Source organism: Sapajus apella, unplaced genomic scaffold, assembly GCF_009761245.1.
Source record: "Sapajus apella isolate SASKATOON/1434 unplaced genomic scaffold, GSC_monkey_1.0 scaffold69, whole genome shotgun sequence".
Taxonomy (NCBI): Eukaryota; Metazoa; Chordata; class Mammalia; order Primates; family Cebidae; genus Sapajus; species Sapajus apella.
In genome coordinates, this window is record NW_022437009.1 from 6,705,740 (window position 1) to 6,728,087 (window position 22,348).

The 22,348-nt window shown below is 34.4% G+C and overlaps 1 protein-coding gene across 2 annotated transcripts in view; it reads right to left on the reverse strand.

Annotated features, from left to right (window-relative positions):
- MAGI3 (membrane associated guanylate kinase, WW and PDZ domain containing 3) overlaps positions 1 to 22,348 on the reverse strand; it is a 283,654-nt gene that overhangs the window by 229,403 nt on the left and 31,903 nt on the right. The window lies entirely within an intron of this gene.

Below are 22,348 nucleotides of genomic sequence, written 5' to 3' on the forward strand. Positions count from 1 at the left end.
ATATGAGATATATGTGATATATACAATCTCACTGCTATGATCATTATATATATGATCATTGTAAACATGACATATATAATATGTCTGAACATTATATATATGACATATATAATAATATGATATGAGAGTGAAGAGTCTAATGGGTTAACCAATTTTTTTTGCAAGTGACCTTGGTATGACTTATCCACAATAAAATCAAGTCTTCAGTAATACATATGGTAGATTAGACACTGCCAATGTTTTAGGCATAGAAAATGCTTTTAATTTTTTTTTTATTTCCCCATGCTTCATTCATTGCTTTACATATGTCTCTGACTGCCAAAGAATTGTTAACTAATCGGCATGAGATTCATTCTGTTAGTGCACAGCTGGGTACTTTAGTCATACAACATCTGCTTCTCAACGTATCTTCTGCCTTTTCTTCATCTATCGCAAAACAGTTTCTAAAAGTTGTCACAGTAAAGTATATATGCTCCCTCTCAAATATTTGGAAGCTGAACTTGATAATCATGTTTATTACTGTACTAAATTATAAGTGGCTTCTGAATGACTAAAAACCATCTAGTAAATCTAAGGACCTAGAAAATCTGGAATTAACATTGATTTGCCTGAGAAAACAAATGAAGAAAATTTTTAAAAAACAAAAGTAAACAATTATTTGATTTGAAAAACAATTTAGTTAAGCCAAAGAATGAAATTATGCAATAATCAGATGTTAATTCTCTACACATATAGATCTCTAAGCTCTCTAAGTAAAGACCTAATGGAAAAATACCTGCTTCAAAACTTAAATATTAAAAAGAAAATTAAAACATATGAAGTACCCATAAGAAAGAACATACTTCATTCTGCAACCAAGACAGATTTTCCATTTTCATAACTTTTTTATTATAGAGGATCTAATCAGGCAACTAATTATCCATGTCCTTGTTTCTGCCTTTTTACTTGGGATGAGTGTATGTTAGTCTAGCATCCTATCAAGGTACGGAATGGTAAAAACCCAAACATAGGTTATTCAACTCATGGTATTAATATATTCTACTCTTAATGTTTGATTTAAAATTGGTTGGCAGTCATAAAGTATTTCCCTATAGGAATCATATACAATGGTATTGTATAGATCTCAGGCCAGTCCTCAAAAGCCAAAGTGTAGTTGAACTAGAGAAGCAATAATAGCACACAACCCAAACATCCATTATACCACTGTTTCTATGGCAAAATTCATTCCAGAATCCAAGTGAGCATCTGGGTAACATATCCTCCCAATCACTGGCAAAGCAGCAAAACTCACTCTTGAGTTTTCCTCTTCTCTCCCAATCAGCCAAAAATCAACAGGGTGAGAAGGCAGAAGGAGATCTAATAATTGTGGAAGGTTCCAATAAGAAGAAGCTGGGTGGTAGGAGGCAGAACTACAGAAGATCCCACTGTTTTCACTGAGTCTGGTAAGGGTGGAAGGGGAAGTCTCAACATGAGATACTAGCAGTAGAAAAAGCAGCCTTAAGAATACTATTATCTTTCAGAAGTTGACATTGAAGCTATAGATCTCCAAAAAGAGCTGCAGCCAAGAAACTATCAGAGGGGCTCCAGCAATGTTACGAGGTTTCACTGTTGTACACCTGGTAGCAGTGGTTGTCCACTTGGTTTTGTTGTTTGACCTATGTGTCAGGAGGGTAGGAACAATCAGAAGTAACAGAAGCGGTTTTTTTTTTTTTTTTTTCAAGCATTCTTAAGCCAATGGGATAGGAAAATGACTGAAATGCCAATTTTATAAAATGTTAGCACTTAAATATAAGGACATAGCTGATCTACTTTTAGTCTTTATGTGATATGGATTAAAACAATGCATAATGCTTACTTATTAACTGCTTCAGACTAATGAAATGATAAGCATATCTTGCAATGGCTTTCAGTGCTATGTCATCACACAGCATTATCACCACCACCACCACCAGTACTGTAGAAGACACTTCAGTAACTTTATATGAGGGAGCAATGTGCTCATCCCTAGAAGAATTGTTGGTCTAATCACAACCACCTTGTTCTCCACTTTTCCAGTGTTTTTCACAGCTTAGATAATGGCAAGATTGGAGTTAGGAAAGCAGCTAAGCTATTATACTAGTCCATGTAACCAATTCCAGCCAGTGAGATGTAATGGAAACATCTGGAAATGTTTTTTTCTCTTTTAATAAAAGATATAGACACAGGTAACACCATTCCTTTTTCTACTTTAAATGTAACACCTGCAACTTCACAGATATCCTAAAACTATGGGAAAGAAAGAAACTTAAGTCATTGTAGAGTACCTCCAAACTTTTTACTAAGTGAAGCCATTTAAAAATTTTTTTGCTAAGCCACTGTAAGTTTTTCTGTTGCTTGTAGCTATGATAAGATCAACTACCTGTTGATCAACTTATCTGTTGATCAGATAAGATACAACTACCATCTATAAAGCATGTATCATGTGCCCAGCACTGTACAAAACCGTCTAATATATTATTTTATTTAATTCTCACAACAATCCTCTGAAGCAGAGAATGATAACAACCACATTTTTAAAGGGGGGAACAGAGTTTATAGACATTAAGACACTTGTCAACATTACTTAAATGGTAAACTAGAATTCAAAACCAGATCTGTATGATGTCCAAGTCCATGTCCTTTACATGACACTAGATCACAACATCAGTTATTACACTAGTAGCAAAGAAACAGCATGGAAAAACGAAATAACCAGAGACTATAGAGTCAAAACAGGCCTTGGTTTAAGTCCTGGCTCTAGTATTTAATAACTGGGGAAATTAATTAATTTCAGTTTTCTGAACTATAAGATGGATATAATAAGTAATAAAATATGTTAATAATGACAATATGTTCTTACAAAATTTATTCTAGCAATTGAATTTATTCAATTGTGTCTAAAACAACACAAGCACATTCCCTGGCACATAAGAGACACTCAAACTTTAGTTTCCTTTCTCATTTCCAGTCTAACAATTGAGTGTTCTGTCCAAACCATGAACAGAGGTGAAGAATCTATTTATGTTCTCACAGAGCTCAAAGTCAAGTGAAGTGATAAACATTATAGTAATATGAACAGTATAGTAATGTTAGAGGCATACATCAGATGCTATAATAGGAGTACAGAAAAGGAGGAAGTGTAACAAACTGGCTTCAAGAAATAACCTCTGAGCAGGCTAAAAAGAGCTTGCCAGGTGATGAGAAAGGGAAGGGCAATAGCAGAAATATGCTCTCAGTAGAGGAAACAGTATGTGCAACAGCACAGAGTAAAAAGAAATCTGGATATATGGTAGTCCCTGCTTATCCACAATTTTGCTTACCAGTTTGTTACCTACAGTCAGTATTGGTCCAAAAATACTAAATGGAAAATTCCAGAAATAAACAATGCACAAATTTTAACTTGCACACTGCTCAGAGTAGCAACCTCGTGCTGTCCCACTCCATCCCACCCGGGATTTGAATCATCCCTTTGTCTGGCATGTCCATCCTGTATATGCTCCCCACTCATTAGTTACTTAGTAGCCTGCTCTCTTATCAGATAAACTGTCATGGTATCACAGTGCCTGTATTCAAGTAACCCTTATTTTACTTAATAATGGCCCCAAAGCTAAAGAATATTGATGCTGACAATTTGAATATGCCAAAGAGAAGCCCTAAAGCGTTTCCTCATAAGTGAAAAGGTAAAAGTTCTCAACAAGGGAAAAAATAACTGAATGTTGAGGTTGCTAAGATCTACAGTAACAGCAAATATTATATCTACAAAATTGTGAAGAAAAAGGTATTTGTACCAGTTCTGCTACTGTACCTGATAGAGTTGAGATGTTTGCCCCTCCAAATTTCATGTTGAAATGTGACCCTTAATGTGGAGGGTGGAACCTAGTGGGAGGTGATGAGTAATGAGTGAGTTCTCACTGTATTAGTTTACGTGACAGCTAGTTGCCTTAAACAGCCTGGCAACTCTTGATCTCTCACTCACCAGGCAACACACCTGCTCCCACTTTGCCTTCCACCATGATTGAAAGTTTCCTGAGGTCCTCACCAGAAGCAGGTGCTGGTATCATGCTTGCTGTACAGCCTGGCAAACTGCGAACCAAATAAGCCTCTTTCCTTTATAAATTCCAGCCTCACGTATTCCTGTACAGCAACACAAAACAGACTAATAATATAGCACCTCAAACTGCAAAAGTTACAGCCACAGAATGTGATAAGTGCTTAGCTGAGATAGAAAAGGCATTAAATTTATAGGTAGAAGATGTGAACAGAAACATATTCTGATTGCCAGCAATCGAATTCAGTATTCTGCAGTTTCAGGCATCCAATAGGGGTCTTGGAACATATCCCCTCAGGATACGGGGCACTACCGTATTTGGGGACTACAAGTAATTAGGAACAGTTGGAGCTAGTAATGGGGAGTAACAAGAAGAGGGGGCTTATTGTTTAAGCCCAGCATTTTGAGGCCAGCCTGGGCAACATAGCAACAACCCTGTCTCCTCATCCCCAAACAAAAAGATTGCTGCATCAGTCTTGCAGAGCCAGGCACAGTGACTCATGCTTGTGGTTCCAGCTACTCAGGAGGCTCAGGTGACAGCATCCCTTGGGCAACAAGAGACCAGCCTGGGCAACATAGAGAGATCCCAGTCTCTACATGCTAAAAAAAAGAAGAAAGAAGAGGGAAGAAGGAAAAAGAAAAAGGAAGAAGAAACAAGAAGGAAAGAAGAAGTAGAAGCAGCAGAAGCAGAAGAAGAGGAGAAGGAGGAGGAGGGGGGAGGACGGGGAAGAGGAAAAGGAAGAGAAAAAAGATTAATTCTATAAGCTTTTGGACTGATAAGACTAACTGATATATATTGTTTAAAATAATGTATTATTCAATATACAAAGATAGTAGATAAACATTTTTGCCAGTGGCAAACATAGCTAAATAATAAATAAGTGAATGAAAATTATTAAATAATCCTTATTTATGTTCTATCTTCTTTCCCTTTCTATTATCTAGGGAGAAAACCACTTAAAAACATAAATTACTCATAAGATAAGATGGGCAAGGAAGAAAAAAAGGAGGAGAGCAAGGGTCTAGAAAAATAAAGACAGTTATGAACGACTGAAGTAGTAATCAGTTTAAAAAATAACATGTATGTGCTCTAATTCCAACTTTACTATTCTAATTTAACATTAATAAAAATGAGTTTAGTTCCAAGCCTGTTTTGGGGGGAAGGGAAAGGAAAAGACTGCAAACGAATATTAAAACTTTTAAAATATTAGTATTAAATAAAAGTACGTAAAAACTAGGCTAAGCATGGGAGTGGGGTGGATAATCAAAGAAATAAAGGGAGATGAAAAATATTTTCTAAGATTGTTACTTTTAACTATCTCATTTTAAAACAGTCTTAAAATATCTGGTACAATATTGATTTTATTTTTACTTGACATCTTCTCTATTAATGTCCTGTTCAAACACCTCTATTAATTGTTAAGTATTTTAAGAAAAGTTGAAATGTTTTAGGGAGTAAAAAGAGGACCCATTTACTTTTCTCCACATTTTAATAAATATAGGCACATGTATCTTTTATTTTGGGAATAGGCTCTATATAAAACATAGAATCTAATTTACCTAGTAAAAGTAAATAGGCAGAACAATACATAATTACTGACTTTCCAAGGAATAGTTTTGAATGTAGGAACCCCTGCAGTATAAAATGGAAATGGATCTTTTAAATGACTTTGTTAAGACTGTCCTTAAAATAAAATTTGCAAAAAAAAAAAAAACAGAATTGTAAAAGTAACTTCACTTTAACATAAGTTGGACAGCTACAATTCCATTCTCCAAGGTCCATTGACAATATTTAGAAAATGATGTTTATTCATTAAAGGAGCACCAAAAGAGAAAAAAGAATCATTCTGCATCCTCCATGAACTATTAACATTACCAAGCTCAGTGGTTAAATAATATGCTTTCCATTTTAAGCAACTGAAAAAAGTAAACCCCAAATGGCCTAACTTTTGCTTTTTGAATACTTTAAACCTCCTTGCTGATCTGCAGATTAGTTTATTAGTCATGTTTAAATAAAAGCACAGAATAAAAATTACTTAGGCATGTAAATATATGAGCTACCATGTAGCATCTCCATCATTATTACAAACCAACTGGCCATTAGAGAAATCTTTGGTTTTTAACTAATGTTTTCATGTCTTAATTTGGTCATCTATATACAAAATGTATGTACATAGAAAGAGAAAGAGAGAGAGAAGGTGATTATATTTCACTCATGTAAAAGTATTTCTTACACAACACACTGGAACTGTAAAGAGATTAATGAGAAAATGATTGTTATTCAGCCCTTTTCTGTTATCAAATTATAACATCCCTAAATCTCTAGTCAAAATAATTTATAATATACTGTAATTCTAACAATTATTCATCATTTTGAACTATTCGGATATTAACTAATTCATCTGACATAACCTTCATAAGATGCACGTTTGTATACATGCTTTACAATGATCATTATTTCTAAATACTGAATTCAATCCTCACAAACTCACTGCAACAATATATGACGCAAAGATTTAGAGTAATTAGCAGATGCTATAAGCACCTCTAAAAATCTTTCATTTATGAAAGATCTACAGCTTCATGCTTTCAATCTAAAATATCAGATTATTTGCTAAATACATCTTATAGAATGGTAAAGCTGAATGCTAAAAAAGGTTAAGATCCTTGCAGTTCCTTGCTCTCCCTTTTTCCACCTGATAAATGTTTATATTCTAGCCTTCTGTAATATTTCAAATCTTAAAGAAAGATTTAAATAAAATTAAATATAAAGACATCCCTCCCTAAAGACAACTATATTTAATTCCTCTTCATAATACTAACATCTTGAACATATGAAAAGCACTTAAATACATTTATTAAATGGATGACTGGCTGAACCATGAATGAATTAGTAAATAAATAAATGACATGACTATGAAATAACATATTAAGAAGAATCTTACTATTAATTCTTTTAAGGTAATAAATCACTTCTCTAAATTTTCCTTAACTTCATTTTTCAAAACACTTCAAGTTGGTGAGCAACTGTGAAATCAACCCTTTCAAATTTACATATTAATATTTTTTAAGAGTAAAATGGACAGGGAAAAGAGAAAGTGAGTATTATTGTGATCCACAATGAAAAAATATACTTATGCCAAGGGTCAAGAATTCATGTAAGCATTTAAAACTCAATAAAAAATAGTCATCTTTGGTGAAATTACATGACAAAGAAAACCAAAGAGACTATTACTACAAACAAACGCTTATTAAGTGTTCATTATGTATTTGGCATTGTATGAAACACTAAAATCTAATTTTCCTTGAGTAAAAGGAATTTAGAATTTCAACTCTGAATCCTAAACTATGTAAGACATACTGCTCTTGGAGATGGAGTACCAACAGGGAAAAAAGTGAATAACCAAGAAAAGGGTTAACTGCTAAGGAAAATAGTATATTAACTTAAACATACTTAGTATGTAAAACATTTGTATCGCATAACAACTAAATATGTAACTATAAAAATCAAAAGTGATGACTAAAGGTAAAAATTTTACAAGAATATAACATTAAAAGACTTATGGATAAAAAATGGTTTGGGGCCAAAATGATAAAACAAAGCCTTGCTAAAAAGCAGTATGACTAAAAATACTACTTATACAAGTTTTCGTGAACGCAAGAAACTTCCTTGTCTGTTCTGTTTATTTCAGCACAATAACTGAAACAGTAGGCATACAATAAACATTTGTTGAATGGCAACAGATAAACAGGAAATTGATCTTTGTCTTCAAACACCTTACTAAGGAGATAAATTTCTAATCACAATTCAACATTAACCAGTGCTATAATGCAGTATTTTATAAAGCATAGAAAGGCACAGAGAACAGAGGAGATTCTGTCACTAAGAAGCTGTAAAAGCTGAATGGTCTTGTTTCATTCCTTGCTTTGGCTGGCCTGATTTGTTTTATTCACTGTTTAGTGAATACCTACTAAGTAACAGGTGCTGTTCTAAGCACTGAAAATACAGTAGTATAACTTATATGCTTTTTTTTGTGGGGGGGGGGGTCGCACCATGTTTCCCAGGCTGATCTCAAACTCCTGGGCTCAAGCCATCTTCCCACGTCAGCCTCCCAAAGTCTTGGGATTACAGGTGTGAGCCACCTCACCTGACCTATCAGTATGCTTTTAATGATTAACTAACAACCCTCAAATGTAGTGGCAAACAGCAACCACCATTTAGCTCATGTTGACAATTTGTACAAGGTTCAGCAAGTGGTTATTTTGGTTCTGGCTGGGTTCATTTATGCATTTGCGGTCAGAAGATAGGCTGCTATCTTCTGGGTAGCGGGGTACAGCTACCAGGGTACAGCTCTAGTATCACAAATCAGGGCAATGAAGGATGAATTTGGAGCTGAGAGACAATAAATTGGTAAATAGTACATGCTTCCATTTCCTTTCTCAAAAGAATTTAAAGTGGCTACAACTTTTTAAAAAATCACACCCAGGAAAGAAATAAGAATAAAAATAAGAAAATACATAAGTAATAAAATTAAATAAAAAATTGTGACTCAACTTCTATGTGATTAAATTTCTAAATAATTATGATTACCTGTGGGGTTTTTACGGGGCACAGCAAGAAGTTAAAGCTCTTCTTTTAAAACGGGGCTGTTATTCTCAACTATGTATACAAAAGTTAAAAAAAAAAAAGACAACAAAAGAATATAACACAAGTGTTAAGTCACAGCTCTCTAAATTTTTTGTTGTCATCTATGAGTTTGTATTTTCCAAATTTTTTCACATATTATTACTTTTTAAATTGGGGAAATTAAAAAAAATTTTTTTGAAGTTTAACCGGTCACTAAATATCAATGAATGGGATTAAGGCTGTATAGTCTCTTATGTAACAGGATTCTGAATTCTTTTGAGAGAGCATACATTAGAAGGCAATCATTTCTGCAAAGTAAATCCTGAAGTTTTAGGTTATTTCCTAATAGCTATGGATTTAGAGAGAATAAACCAAATGTTAATCTTTTCAAATGTTATGAACTGCACCAGCAAATTTATAGTGTTCTATTTAAAGACTCAGGGTACAGCTCTAAACGAAAATAAACAAATGAAAAATCTCCTAGAAACAAAAAATTAGCCAGAGCAGGAGATCTGATCATAGTTGCCTTCTCTGGTATTATAAAATGCACAGGCTCAGTAGTATCTGAAGTAGAATCACATCACCTCTCAGAAGCTCAACACAGTGCCAACTGTCAGCCCCATGTTCCATCTTCTACAGGTTCTTAACTGAAGAGAATATCACAAATGGCCATTAATATAGGAAATTATGCTCATCCTCATTAAAAGTCAAGAGATGCAAGTTAAAACCATACATATACCATTTTATGGTCACCAGGATCAGAATAATAATATTTATTATTATATATTGATAATTATTATAATAATTATGTTTATTAATTATTATTTATAGAGATGGAGTCTCACTATTGCCTAGGCTGGTCTTGAACTCCTGGCCTCAAGTGATCCCCCTGCCTTGGCCTCCCAAAGTGCTAGGATTACAGGCATGAGCCACCATGCTTGGCAGAAAAATTTTAAAAGTCTAAAATACCAGCCATGCAAGAGGATGTCCAACAATAGAAACTTATACTTTATTAATATGGTAGAAATTATACTTTCAGTTACAAGGTACAATCCTGTCTTATTATAAGTATTAGAAATATCTTCTCCAATGTCTCCTGATAAACAGAAGCTCTTTAAGTTAGCCAAATTTATGTTTTGCCTTCATGATAAACATAAAATACTTCCCTTAAAAAAAGAAACAGCCTATAATCCCAGCTACTCAGGAAGACGACTTGAAGGCAAGGAGTTCGAATCCTGTCTAGGGAACACAGCAAGACCCAATCTCAAAAACAAACAAAAAACAAACCCTTCCCTATCCTATAGTCATAAACAAATGCCCTTATATTGAAAATTTTACTTTTGTTCTGAACATTTAAGTGAAAAAGTACAGCATAGTGGTTAAGTGCACGGACACTGGAACCCAAACTACCTTTAAAATGTGGCTCTGCTACTGTGTCCCTAGGTAAATTACGTGACTTTTCTCTGCTTGTCTCAGTTTCCTTATTTTAAAAAATAAAGGTAATTGGGTAATTGACGTGATAAAAAGAGTAAATGTATATAAAGTGCTAGAACAAGGTCAAGAATATGAAATGCTCTACATAAGCCTTTGTCAGAAATTGATTTTTGTATAGGGTATGAGGTAGAGATTCCACTTCATTATTTCCCATATATTCTTCATTCTTACATATTGATAATCAATTGTTATTGATAATCAATTGTCTCAGCAATATATAGTGAATAGTTTATTCTTTTTCCACAAATGTGCAGTGCCACTCTGACATACATTAAGTTTCCACAAAGGTCTGTTTCTGTTCCTATATTCTGCTTCATTGGTCTATTTATCTATCTCTGTGAAGCTACCATTCCATAAAATTATAAATTATTGACATCAATAATATAATACTACATAGTGTAGATGAAGTGCCTGCCCCCAACTTGTTCTTCTCCAACTTTCCAGGATAACACGTCTTTTGCAATTTTAAAATAAGTTTCCAAATTTCATTTTTAAAACCATAGGAATTTTGCATGAAATTGCATGAATTTACAAATCATTTTGTGAAGACATGACATAATTATGATATTCAGTCACCCTATCTGAAAATATTTTTTCTCTCCATTTAAGATGTTTAATTTTCACTCAATAAAATCTTACCACCTTCTCAAAAAAGATATTACAGGTCTGTTCACACTTATCTCTATATCCTTTTGTGAAATTATAAATGTTACCTTTTTAAAAATAGATTTTGGTTTTAGGTTTACTTAAATATTTATTTTTAATCATTACCTCATATCCATCAACTATGCTAAACTATTGATTTTTCTGTAGACTCCTTGGACTTTTCTACGTAGACAATAGTATCATCTACAAATAATGCCACCTTGTTTCCTCCTTTCCAACTCTTATAACTTTCATCTCACTGGCTACAATTTCCAACTGAAAATATATTTTAAATAACTTACAAATAAGTTATATATTTCTAATTTCTAATATAAAATAGAAGCAGTGAAGGCAAGTATCCTCGTTATATCTGTTTTTTTTTTTTTGTTTTTTTTGTTTTTAAGAAAAGAATGCTTCTACTATTCCATCACTGAATACCAGGCTTGCTATAGGTTTTTGATGGATTTCAACAGGTTAAGAAAGTTTCCTTGTTTGGTTGATTTAAAAAAAAAACAAAAACAGAAAGAAAGTCTCATCTGTCACCCAGGCTGTAGTACAGTGGCATGAATATAGCTTACTGTAGCTTTGAACTCCTGGGCTCAAGCAATCCTCCAGCTTCAGTCTCCTGAGTAGCTAAGGCTACACCACCACCATGCCAGGCTAATGTTTTTATTTTTTGTAGAGATGAAGTCTCACTCCATTGCTCAGGCTGGTCTCAAACTCCTGGCCTCAAGTAACCCTCCTACCTTAGCCTCCCAAAGTGCTGAAATTATAGGCCTAAACCATTATCCTTGGCCTAAAGTTTCCTTCTAATACAAGTTTGCCAAGATTTTTACCATGAGTGAACATGGTGGGACTTTATTAAATGATTTTTCTATATCTATTGAGCTGTTATACCACCCTTGCATTCCTGATTAGCTATAAAAATACTTAATGTCCAAGTTGGATTCATCTTTCTTATCATTGCTTAGTTTGCTAATATTTGTTTGAAAATTCTGAATTCATATTCATAAGTGAAAGAGACCAGTACTTATTCTCGTTCATAATGTCCATATTTGGTTTTAGTATTCAGAATATACTAATTTCATAAGATGGGTTTTGGTTTTGTTTCAGCTCTCTGAATTTGCAGATCATTCAAATAACATTCCTTTAAGACCTGAAACACTACCTAAGCCTGTTGTTTTCTTTTAGAAAGATCTCAGGTTGCTGAATTAATTTCTTTATTTAGAACTTTGTTACTTTTAATTTCATCTCCAGCCAATTTGAATAAGTTACATTTTTGTAATAATTTGCCCATTTCATCTAAACTTTCAAATTTTGAGCAAAAGATTCTCACAGAATTCTCTTAACTCTTTAAAATCTGTAGCAACATTAGTATACCCATTTTTTTTCTTCCTAATATTGTTTTATTAATGCTTCAATTTTTTTCCTTGGTCTATATTGTCAGAATTTTATCAACTTCACAGTCTTAAAAAAAAAAAAAAACAGAACTTTGGATTTGCTAGGTTTAATCTCATTAACTTCTGCTCTTGTCCTTATTTCCTTTTGCTTGAATTCATCCATTTGCTTGAATTTATTCCAATTTTCTTTTTTTAAATTTATAACATATTTAGTACCCTAATTTTCAGGCTTTCTTCTTTTCTAACGTATTCCTTTAAGGCTATAAATATTCCTCTGAGCCCTGCTTTAGCTGCATTCTGTAAACTTTAATACTTCTAAAATTTCCATTATGATGTCTTTAGTCAGATAATGTAGCCTCTATAATATGAAAACGTGTTGGTACTTTTACAGGCTCAAGCAAGAGTGGCTAGGACTCACAGACCAAATCCAGCCACTGGCCCATATTTTTGAATAGAATTTTGTTGGAATAAGGCCACAGCAATGTGTTTGCATATTATCTATCATTGCTTTCCACAACAAAAACAAAGCTCAACAGCTGCAACAAAGACCATGTGACCCAAAAAGTAAAAAATATTTATGATCTGATCATTTACAGAAGGTTTGCAGACCCTGGCCTAAAGCACAGTTTTCACAAATGTTCAATACATACTTGGTGGGTGGGGTGAGGGAAGAGCTATATTTTCCAATATTAAGAACAGGGTTCTATATACATTCACTAAATCACACTTGTTAATAATGTAGTTCCATCTTCTACATGCTTACTTATTTTTCTCTGCTGAATCTAAAAATTACTGAGAGAAATCTTAAAATTTCCTACTCTGATGATGAATTTGTCAAAACTTTCTTACAATTCTGTCAGCTTTTGTCTTTATACTTTGAAGTTAGGCTATTAGGTTTATACAAACTGAAAATTATAGCTTTCTGGTAAAATCAAAATTTTATTTCTGTAATATCTATCTCAGAAGCCAATATTTTGCCATAAAATACATGACAATATCATCATTATACAAGAAATATTTTGATTAGTATTTCCCTATTTATTCGATGGTTTACTTTCAATCTTTTTCTGACCTTATCCTTTAAGTATTATCTTCTAAACTTCATACAGATAAATCTTGTTTATCTTTCCAGGCTGACCTGTGTCTTTTAATTTAAGAATAGACTTGACCAAGTTCAGTGGCTCACACCTGTAATCCCAGCACTCTGAGAGGCCAAGGCAGGTGGATCACCTGAGGTCAGAAGTTTGAGACAAGACTAATATGGTGAAACCCTGCCTCTACTAAAAATACAAAACCTAGCTGGGCGTGGTGGCAAGCACCTGTAGTCCCAGCCACTTGGGAGGCTAAAACAGGAGAACTGCATGAGCCCGGGAGGTAGAGTTTGCAGTAAGTTGAGATTGCACCACTACACTCCAGCCTGGGCAACAGGGCTAGACTCTGTCTCAAAAAAAAAAAAGAGTCCATTAATACTTGTTATGATTATTTAGATTTAGATTTCTAACATTTTACAATATTTTGTGCTATTTTTCCCATATTTTCTTTTTTGCCTTTTGTTAAATTGACTAAAGTTTGTTTCTCATCTCATATTTTTCCTCTCTTCATTTAGATGTTTCTACTGTTTTCGTTCTTTTGATGTTAAGCTTTAATTTTTAAAATTCATATTTACTGGAATCCTATTTTTTGGCTTCTTCTCAAATAATACAAGGCCATTAAGAGGCTTTAAATCTAGTTATATCCATCTCACTCACACTGAATGGTAGTACACTATTTTAGTACTACCCTGATATTATTAGGGTTTTTTTAAACTCCACAATTAGACATTGTTTTTTTTTTTTTTCACATTATCATTGTATGTTTAGATTTTCTCCCATACTTACCATTTTATTTAGCTGTGTTCCTTCTTATCTCACATCTTCCAAGAATAGAAAAAAATCCTCCAAAGTTATTTGGAGGGGTGGTGTCTTATGGTGGTGAACTCCCTGCTTTTATTTGCCTTGAAACTACATTTCACCTTCATGTTTGAAAGACTGTTTCACTAGAATATAATTCTATGTTGGCCATTGTTTTCCCTTAGCACTTTAATTATTACAGTGTTTTCAGGTTCCTATTTTAAGATCTTTGCCTTTGCTGTTCTGCATTTCTACATTAAGTCCATGTTCCCAGGCATTGATTTCCTTGTACTTATTTGTTGGGCTTCCAAAATGTGAAGATTCCAATCTTTCTTCAAATAAATTTCAGCCACTGATCACTTTAATTATTGACTTCTCCCCATTCTCCCTCTGTCATTTTCTGAAATGTATTCCCTGTATCGCTTACATTTTTAATCATGATTTCCATGCCTTTGTCTCTGAGCTGCTTTCTGTATAATAGCTTCAGACCTGCCTTCCAGTAATTTTTCTCTTCTTCAGTGTCTAATCTGCTATTTAACCTTTCCATTGATTTTTTTTGCTTTTTTATTTTGCATTTCTACATTTTCAGTTTGGTTTACTTTCAAAAGTGCCTGGTCAATTTGATAGTCATTTGTTCCTTATTCGTATTTTCAACTTTTTCTTTTGTTCCTTTAAACAATATTAAAATACTCATTTAATAATATGCATTTATATTCTAATAATGAAGTATTTGGGGTTTAGTTCTCTGACATGCTGTTTTTACTGATTCTCATTCCTGGTATTTTGTCATGACAGTAGTTTCCGATGCTGTGCTCCTATCTTATATAGCTCTGTGGCAATTCTCTGCAATGTGTTTGGAAATATTTTCTTCCAGGTAGAATATCAGTTTGGTTCTGCCAGGCACCTGCCACATTAAGGTCCCAGTCCACGTTAAATTGTAATTCTCAGTTTAGGCTCTCTCAGATCATGCAAACAGTATTAATTTAAACCCCAAATGCATATGAAGGTGAGTGAGTGGCCACAATTCTCAGAAAAGACTTTTTTTTGCTGTTTTCCTCTGTGCCAAAACCAAAGACAAAATTTTCTTTGCCTACTTCTGCAGGGTAAATGCTATTTTTTTCTTTATACTTGCTCACCTTTTTCGTAGTCTCTAGTCTCTAATCTGGCTCCCCAAACTGTGGAAGCCTATATCTTAGGCCCCAGCACCTTTTTACTCCAAGATTCCAGGTTACCTAGGTCTGTGTATGTGTATGTCCCCAGGTCATCCAGTGGCTTCAAAGTTCTCTCATTTCGCTGGTCTCCTACTCATTCCATTTGTAGACTTATCTAACCCATTTAAAATGACCCTTTGTTGTCATGACTTTTTTTTAATCAAATATGTTTTAAATGTTTTATAATTGAATTGGTGAGCCATATTATCAGAAAAAGAAATCCCATTAATGCTTTCTTGACTGTTCAACCTAATGCCATAAGTCATATGAAGCTTTAAACATGTCCTAGTTTAAAAGAACTGTTGTAGATGTTACTTTAGGATGGTCTATTCCCACATGAAAATTTTTTTGAACATAAGAATTTAATAAGTCAGTTCATTTGGGTGATGAAGAAATCAAAAACATTTAAATGTAAAGATACTTCTTTTCTTCTTTTTTAATTTTTTTATTTTTTTTTGAGACAGAGTCTTGCTCTGTCACCAGTCTGGAGTGCAGTGATGCAATCTCGGCTCACTGCAACCTCTGCCTCCTGGGTTCAAGCTATTCTTCCACCTCAGCCTCCCAAGTAGCTGGGACCACAGGTGCGTGCCACTATGCCCGGCTAAATTTTGTATTTTTAGTAGAGATGGGGTTTCGCAATGTTGGTCAGACTGGTATAGAACTCCTGACCTTGTGAACTGCCCGCTTTGGCCTCCCAAAGTGCTGGGATTACAGGTGTGAGCCACCGTGTCTGGCCAATGTAGAGATGTTTCTATTAAAACAATCAGCCAGATAATTCGTCTAGCATGAATACAATTTGAGAACTACTTTAAAAACGTAAAATAATTTACTTCAATAGTGTTCTATTTAAATTAGAACAATTCACTTTCTAGTCATATATCACGCATCATGAGTTATACCACATTATACAGCAATTCTATTGTAATTATGTTCCCAAATACCACTTTTCATATTCTAAAAAAAGTCACAAAGCCAAATGCCATATATTACTTTTTATAATATTACTCAGACATGGCCGGGCGCGGTGGCTCACACCTGTAATCCCAGAACTTTGGGAGGCCAAAGCGGGCAGTTCACAAGGTCAGGAGTTCGATACCAGTCTGACCAACATTGCGAAACCCCATCTCTACTAAAAATACAAAATTTAGCCGGGCATGGTGGTGAGTGCCTGTAATCCCAGCTACTCGGGGGGCTGAGGCAGGAGAATCGCTTGAACCCAGGAGGTGGAGGTTGCAGTGAGCCAAGATCACACCACTGTACTCCTGCCTGGGTGACAGAGTAAGACCCTGACTAAAAGGAAAAAAAAAAAAAAAATTACTCAGACTTTCAGCCAAAAAGTCTCAGTTTGCAGTAACAGAGTAATAGAGTAATGCTGTTATTTAGCCAAAGATCTGAATACCTAGTGTGTGCCTGGCCCTGTGCTATGTACTAGAAATGATAGAGCACTATGTAATTTCCAAAATCAGCAGCTACTCCAACCTCTTCTCTGGTCCTAATACCTTCACAGACTCCACTCCCTGATAAAATAAGAAGAAAAAAAGAAATGTATTTATTTACTTTTTTTTCCTTTATTCTATATTATATTTTAAATTCTGTCCTGTGGTTTGCATTTGTGGCCCAAATAACTGATATTCAGAATGATCTGGAAAAGTATATTTAAAGAGATGCAGATAATAGAATGGCAGGAACACTAAGGCTAGTGTTCTGGAACCAGTTGTTCAGTTAGGAAAGTCAACTATTTATCCAGCATTCATAGTGAGGCAGGAGAACAGTGTCTGGAAGCAGGGAATAAGGCCAATTCATGCTGACTTCCTAAAACTGAATTAAAAGGAAAACCCCATCTCTCAACACTCAAGTAACAAACGGATCAGAGGCTACTCCCTTTGTAATGCCCCTACTTTTTCTGCAGTTGCAGATGAAAAATGATAGTACCTCTGATTGTTCTTTCCCTGCAACCAATCGGACTGGTCACAGGCCAAGTCTTCATTTGCATAGGAGTGTAACTTTGTAACTTCACTGCAGCCTCTGACTGGTGACTTTCTGCAACCAATCACAAGTTTGCATAGAGTGTAACTTTGTAACTTCACTTCAGCCTCTGATTGGTCACCTTTGCAACCAATCAGACTGATTGTGAGCCACTACTTCATTTACATCGGGTGTAAACCAAGTAGCCAATGGCAAACCTCTAAAGGGTATTTAAACCCTAGAAAATTACATAACAGGGGCTCTTGAGCCACCTGCTGGAGCCCACTACCACTCTATGTAGTGTACTTTCATTTCAATAAATATATGCTATTGTTGCTTCGTTCTTCCATTGCTTTGTTTGTGCATTTTGTCCAATTCTTTGTTTAAAATGCCAAGAGCCTGGACACCCTCCACCCATAAGAATAGCTCAATATCACTTTAGATTTCTTGTTGTCACACATGCAGCTAACAATATAAACAGTAAACTGTGAGAAAAAAATGCTAATAAATGTTGACAAGGTGATTCTAAAATTTATATGAAAATTTAAAGGATTAGTAATAGCCAAAGCAATAGCCAAAAACAAGTTGGAGGACTTATACTACCACTCTGATTTATTATAAAGTGACAGTAATTACCAAAGTATATTCTAGAGTAAAAACTGACGGTAGAATAGAATAGAGTTGCACTATCCAATACAATAGCCACAAGACACATGTGACTGCTGAGTACCTAAAATGTAGCTAGTGTAATTCAGGAACTCTAGTTGTAATTTTTAAATTTTTAGTTAATTTAAATATAATAACTGATAAGTGATCCAGTTATTAGAAAACTTTGAAGTATGATTTGGACAAACTTTGGTATGTGAACCTACTTATTCAACTGTGAATTGTATGAAACCTAAATACAGATCAAGTATTTCTGATGAAAATTTGGAGTCTAACTTGAGATGTGCCACACATGTTAAATTTATGCCCAATTTCAAAAACATAGTACCAAAAAATGTAAAGTATCTCATTAATAATTTCCTACTGATTACATGTTAATATTTTCACGTGTGGGATTCAATAAAACATGCTATTGAAATTCATAAATTTATTTTTACTTTTTAAGATATGGCTACTAGAAAATTTAAAGTTGCACATACAGTTCATATTTATGGCTTGCATTGTATTGCTACTGGACAATACAGTGGTCTAGAAAGAGTTGGACCAGTTGCCACTGGTATAGTGAGTCCAGAAAGAGTTCCACACACAGAGACCTGATTTATAAGAAAGCTGATGCTACAAATGTGATGGGGAAAGGATGTCTTTTAAATAAACAGAGCTGAATGAACTAAAAATTCATATGGGGAAAAAAATGAATCTTGAGTCCTCACATAACAAATAAAAATCAATTCCAGATAGACTGTGTATCTAAATGTGAAAGTCAAAGCAATAAAGCTGTTAGAAGAAAACAAAGAGTATCTTCATTACCTTGGGCTCTGCAAATATTTCTAAGCAGAATTCAGAAAGTATTAATCATTTTTAACAATTAATAAGTTATACTACACTATAATTAAGAACTTATCTTCATCAAAGAATACCATTAAGAGAGTGAAAAGGCAAGTCAGAGTGGGGAAAAAAGCCATCAGAACAGAGAAAGCACAAAAAAGGGAAAATATGAGGAACAGATAGATACACACACACACACACACACACACACACACACACACACACACACAGAGAGAGAGAGAGAGAGAGAACACATTCATTGTATATACTTTAATGCCTCAACATTTGACTGTTTTCCCGTTAACATGTCCCACTTAAGAAAAAGTTCAAGTAACTAAAGTTTAGCTGCTTGAAACAAAATTTTAATTAGCCAATTTTGATTCGTTTTTAAAACTTATATACATATTATTTCTTGTTGCTAAAGATAATGTACATAAATTCAACCTTTACATGACCACACGTGGTCACTGTGTCAGTATATAAGAAGTGAGTTATCCTCAAAAAAAAAAAAAAAAAAAAGGGTAGTGTTGGGAAGAGTTACCCTCAAATTAAAATTAATAAACCCAAGAAATAATCCAAGAGACAGCCAAAAGAAAACTTTGGAAGGTAGGGTAATAAGAGGACAGCAAACTGGTTTGGGATTTCACAACTGTATGTGCCCTCTACTCTACAGAAGAAAGACAGCCAGTCTCAGCATGACCCAACCACCAATTTGACACAGAAGGCAGTCCAGGTAGGGTCATTCCTCCCCAGGATTGAACAGCAATACCTTCAACAACACCAGGTAAACCTGACAAACCAAAATCAAGAGGGTATATGACTAGGAAGCTTGCTAATAAGAAGCAGCCAGGGAAAGCAATCTCCTTCTCCCACAAGATCTGAGATTCTCTTGTCCCACAAAGGGATACTGGGGTAGAGGGCCAGATGGCACTGGCAAGAGGGATTCCTTTAAAAGTGTTTATCCTGAGACGCACCTTTGGCCTCAAAGGCCTGAAACTACCTTTTCACCCAGAAACATGAGGTGGCCCAGCCTGGGAAAGCCCTTCTGTCTCCTGTGGCAATACCAATAGAGACCCATGAGACCCCAGTGGTATCAGATAAACTTCATAGATCAAAATAATGTTACAAAGGCTCTGGGACTTAACCATCATTATTAAAATCACAGCCCACAAAATGTGGCAGGATTTCATGCTAAACTTAAACAGGATGACTGTCTGTAACAAGTAATGTATGTATACATACACAAATATATAAAGAGAGAGAGGGAGAGAGACATATATATGAGAGAGAGAGACAGCGAGAGAGAAAGAGAGAGAGAGAGTAATAAAAGGGCAGAGTTAAGCTCTAACATATTAATAATTACCTTAAATATAAATGGTCTAAACACACTCATCAAAAGACTAAAATTGGCAGCATGCATACAAAACACATGACCAAACTATACTTGGTCTACAAGAACTTGGTCCAAATTCAACATTAGGTAAGCTAAAAGTAAAAGGATAAAAAAATTATATTATGTAAACATTTTAAAAAGCAGAGGTAGCTATATCAACATCTGCTAAAGTAGATTTCAGAGTAAAGAAAATTATGAGAGACAAACAAGAATATTACACAGTGATAGAAGGGTCAATCTACTAGGAAAACATAATAATTCTAAATGTGTATGTACCAAATAATAGAGCCTCGAAATACATGAAGTAAAACCTGCCAGACTTGAAAGGAGACACACACAAGTCCACAATTATAGCTGCGGACTTCAACATGTTCCACTCATCAACTGATAAAACTACTAGAAGGAAAATCAGCAAGGTTATTTTGAACTGCAAAATTAACAAACAATTTAACTGACATAAATAGAACACCCCACCCAACAACAGCAGAATATACCTTTTTTTAAACACTAGTGGAAAATTCACCAAGAAAGGCTGTTATCTTGGGCCCAAAAACAAACCTCAGCAAATTTTTAAAAATTGAAATCATAAATTGTGTTCTCTGACCATAATGGAATCCAACTAAAAGTCAATGACAGAAAGAAAAGAGGATAATCTCTAAACATAAGAAAATTAATCAACGTACTTGCAAATAATCCATATGACAAAAAGGAAGTCTCAAAGGAACTTTTAAAAGTACACAGAACTGAATGAAAATGAAAATATAATATTAAAATATGTGAAATGTAGCTAAAGTAGTGCCAACAGGAAAATTTATAGCACTAAAAATATATAGTAGAAACAAGAAGATTTCTCACATCAATAATCTATTACCTCAAGAAACTAGAAAAAGAAGAGCTAAATAAATGTAAAACAAACAGAAGAAAATAAAGATAAAAGCAAAATTAATGATATTGGAAACAAAAAAATCAATAAAGAAAATCAATTTTAAAAAACTGGTTCTCTGGAAGTTTTTAAAAAACATTAAAATTTAGTAACCTCTATATAGGAAGATTAGCAAAAATAGAGAAAATACAAATTACCAATATCAGAAATGAAACAGGGTCTATTACTACTGATCCTGCAGCCATTTAAAGGATAATATGGGAATATTATCAACAATTTTATACTCATAAATTCAACAATTTTGAAGAAATGAACAATTCCTCAAAAACCACTCCACTAAGATGAAGACAATCTGAATAGTCTTATAAACATTTTAAAAATTGAATCTGTAATTTAAAAGCTTTGAAAAAAGAAATCTCCAGGCCTAGACTAATTCTACTGGATAATTTTATCAAATATGTAAATAAAAATTAATGCCAGTTTTTTGTTTGTTTGTTTTGAGATGGAGTTTCACTCTTGTTGCCCAGGCTGGAGTACAATGGCGTGATTTCAGCTCACTGAAACCTCCGCCTCCCAGGTTCAAGCGAATTCTCCTGCCTCAGCCTCACAAGTAGCTGGGATTACTACAGGCATCTGCCACTACACCCAGCTAATTTTTTTGTGTAGTTTTAGTAGAAACAGGGTTTCACCATGTTGGTCAGGCTGGTCTCAAACTCCTGACCTCAGGTGATCCACTCGCCTCAGACCTCCCAAAGTGCTGGGATTACAGGCGTGAACCACCACGCCCAGCCCCAGTTTTATATAATTTGCCAATCTCTTCTAGAAAATAGAAAAGGAGGGAACATTTCCCAACTCATGAGCCAATATTACCTTTTCATTTATGGTCACATTAAAACCTGCATATGAATGCTCATACCAGCTTTACTTGTAATAGCCAAAAACTGGAATCAGTCTATGTCTTTCAACAAGTGAATGGTTACACAAAAATACTACTCAGCAATGAAAAATTGCTACAGTTGCTACATGCAACAACTTGGATGAATCTCAAGATTCTATAATTCTCAAAAGGTTATGTCTCATATAATTCCATTTAGGTAACAGTTTTGAAATGACAAAATTGTAGAAATAGAGAACAGATTAGTGGTTGCTGGGAGTAGGAAGAAGGAGGGGTGACAACGAGGTGGGTGTGGTTCTAAAAGAGCAATAATAAGAGGGATACTTTCAGTGATGGAACTGTTCTGTATCTTGTCTGTGGTGCTGGATACACAAACCTACAAAAATGAT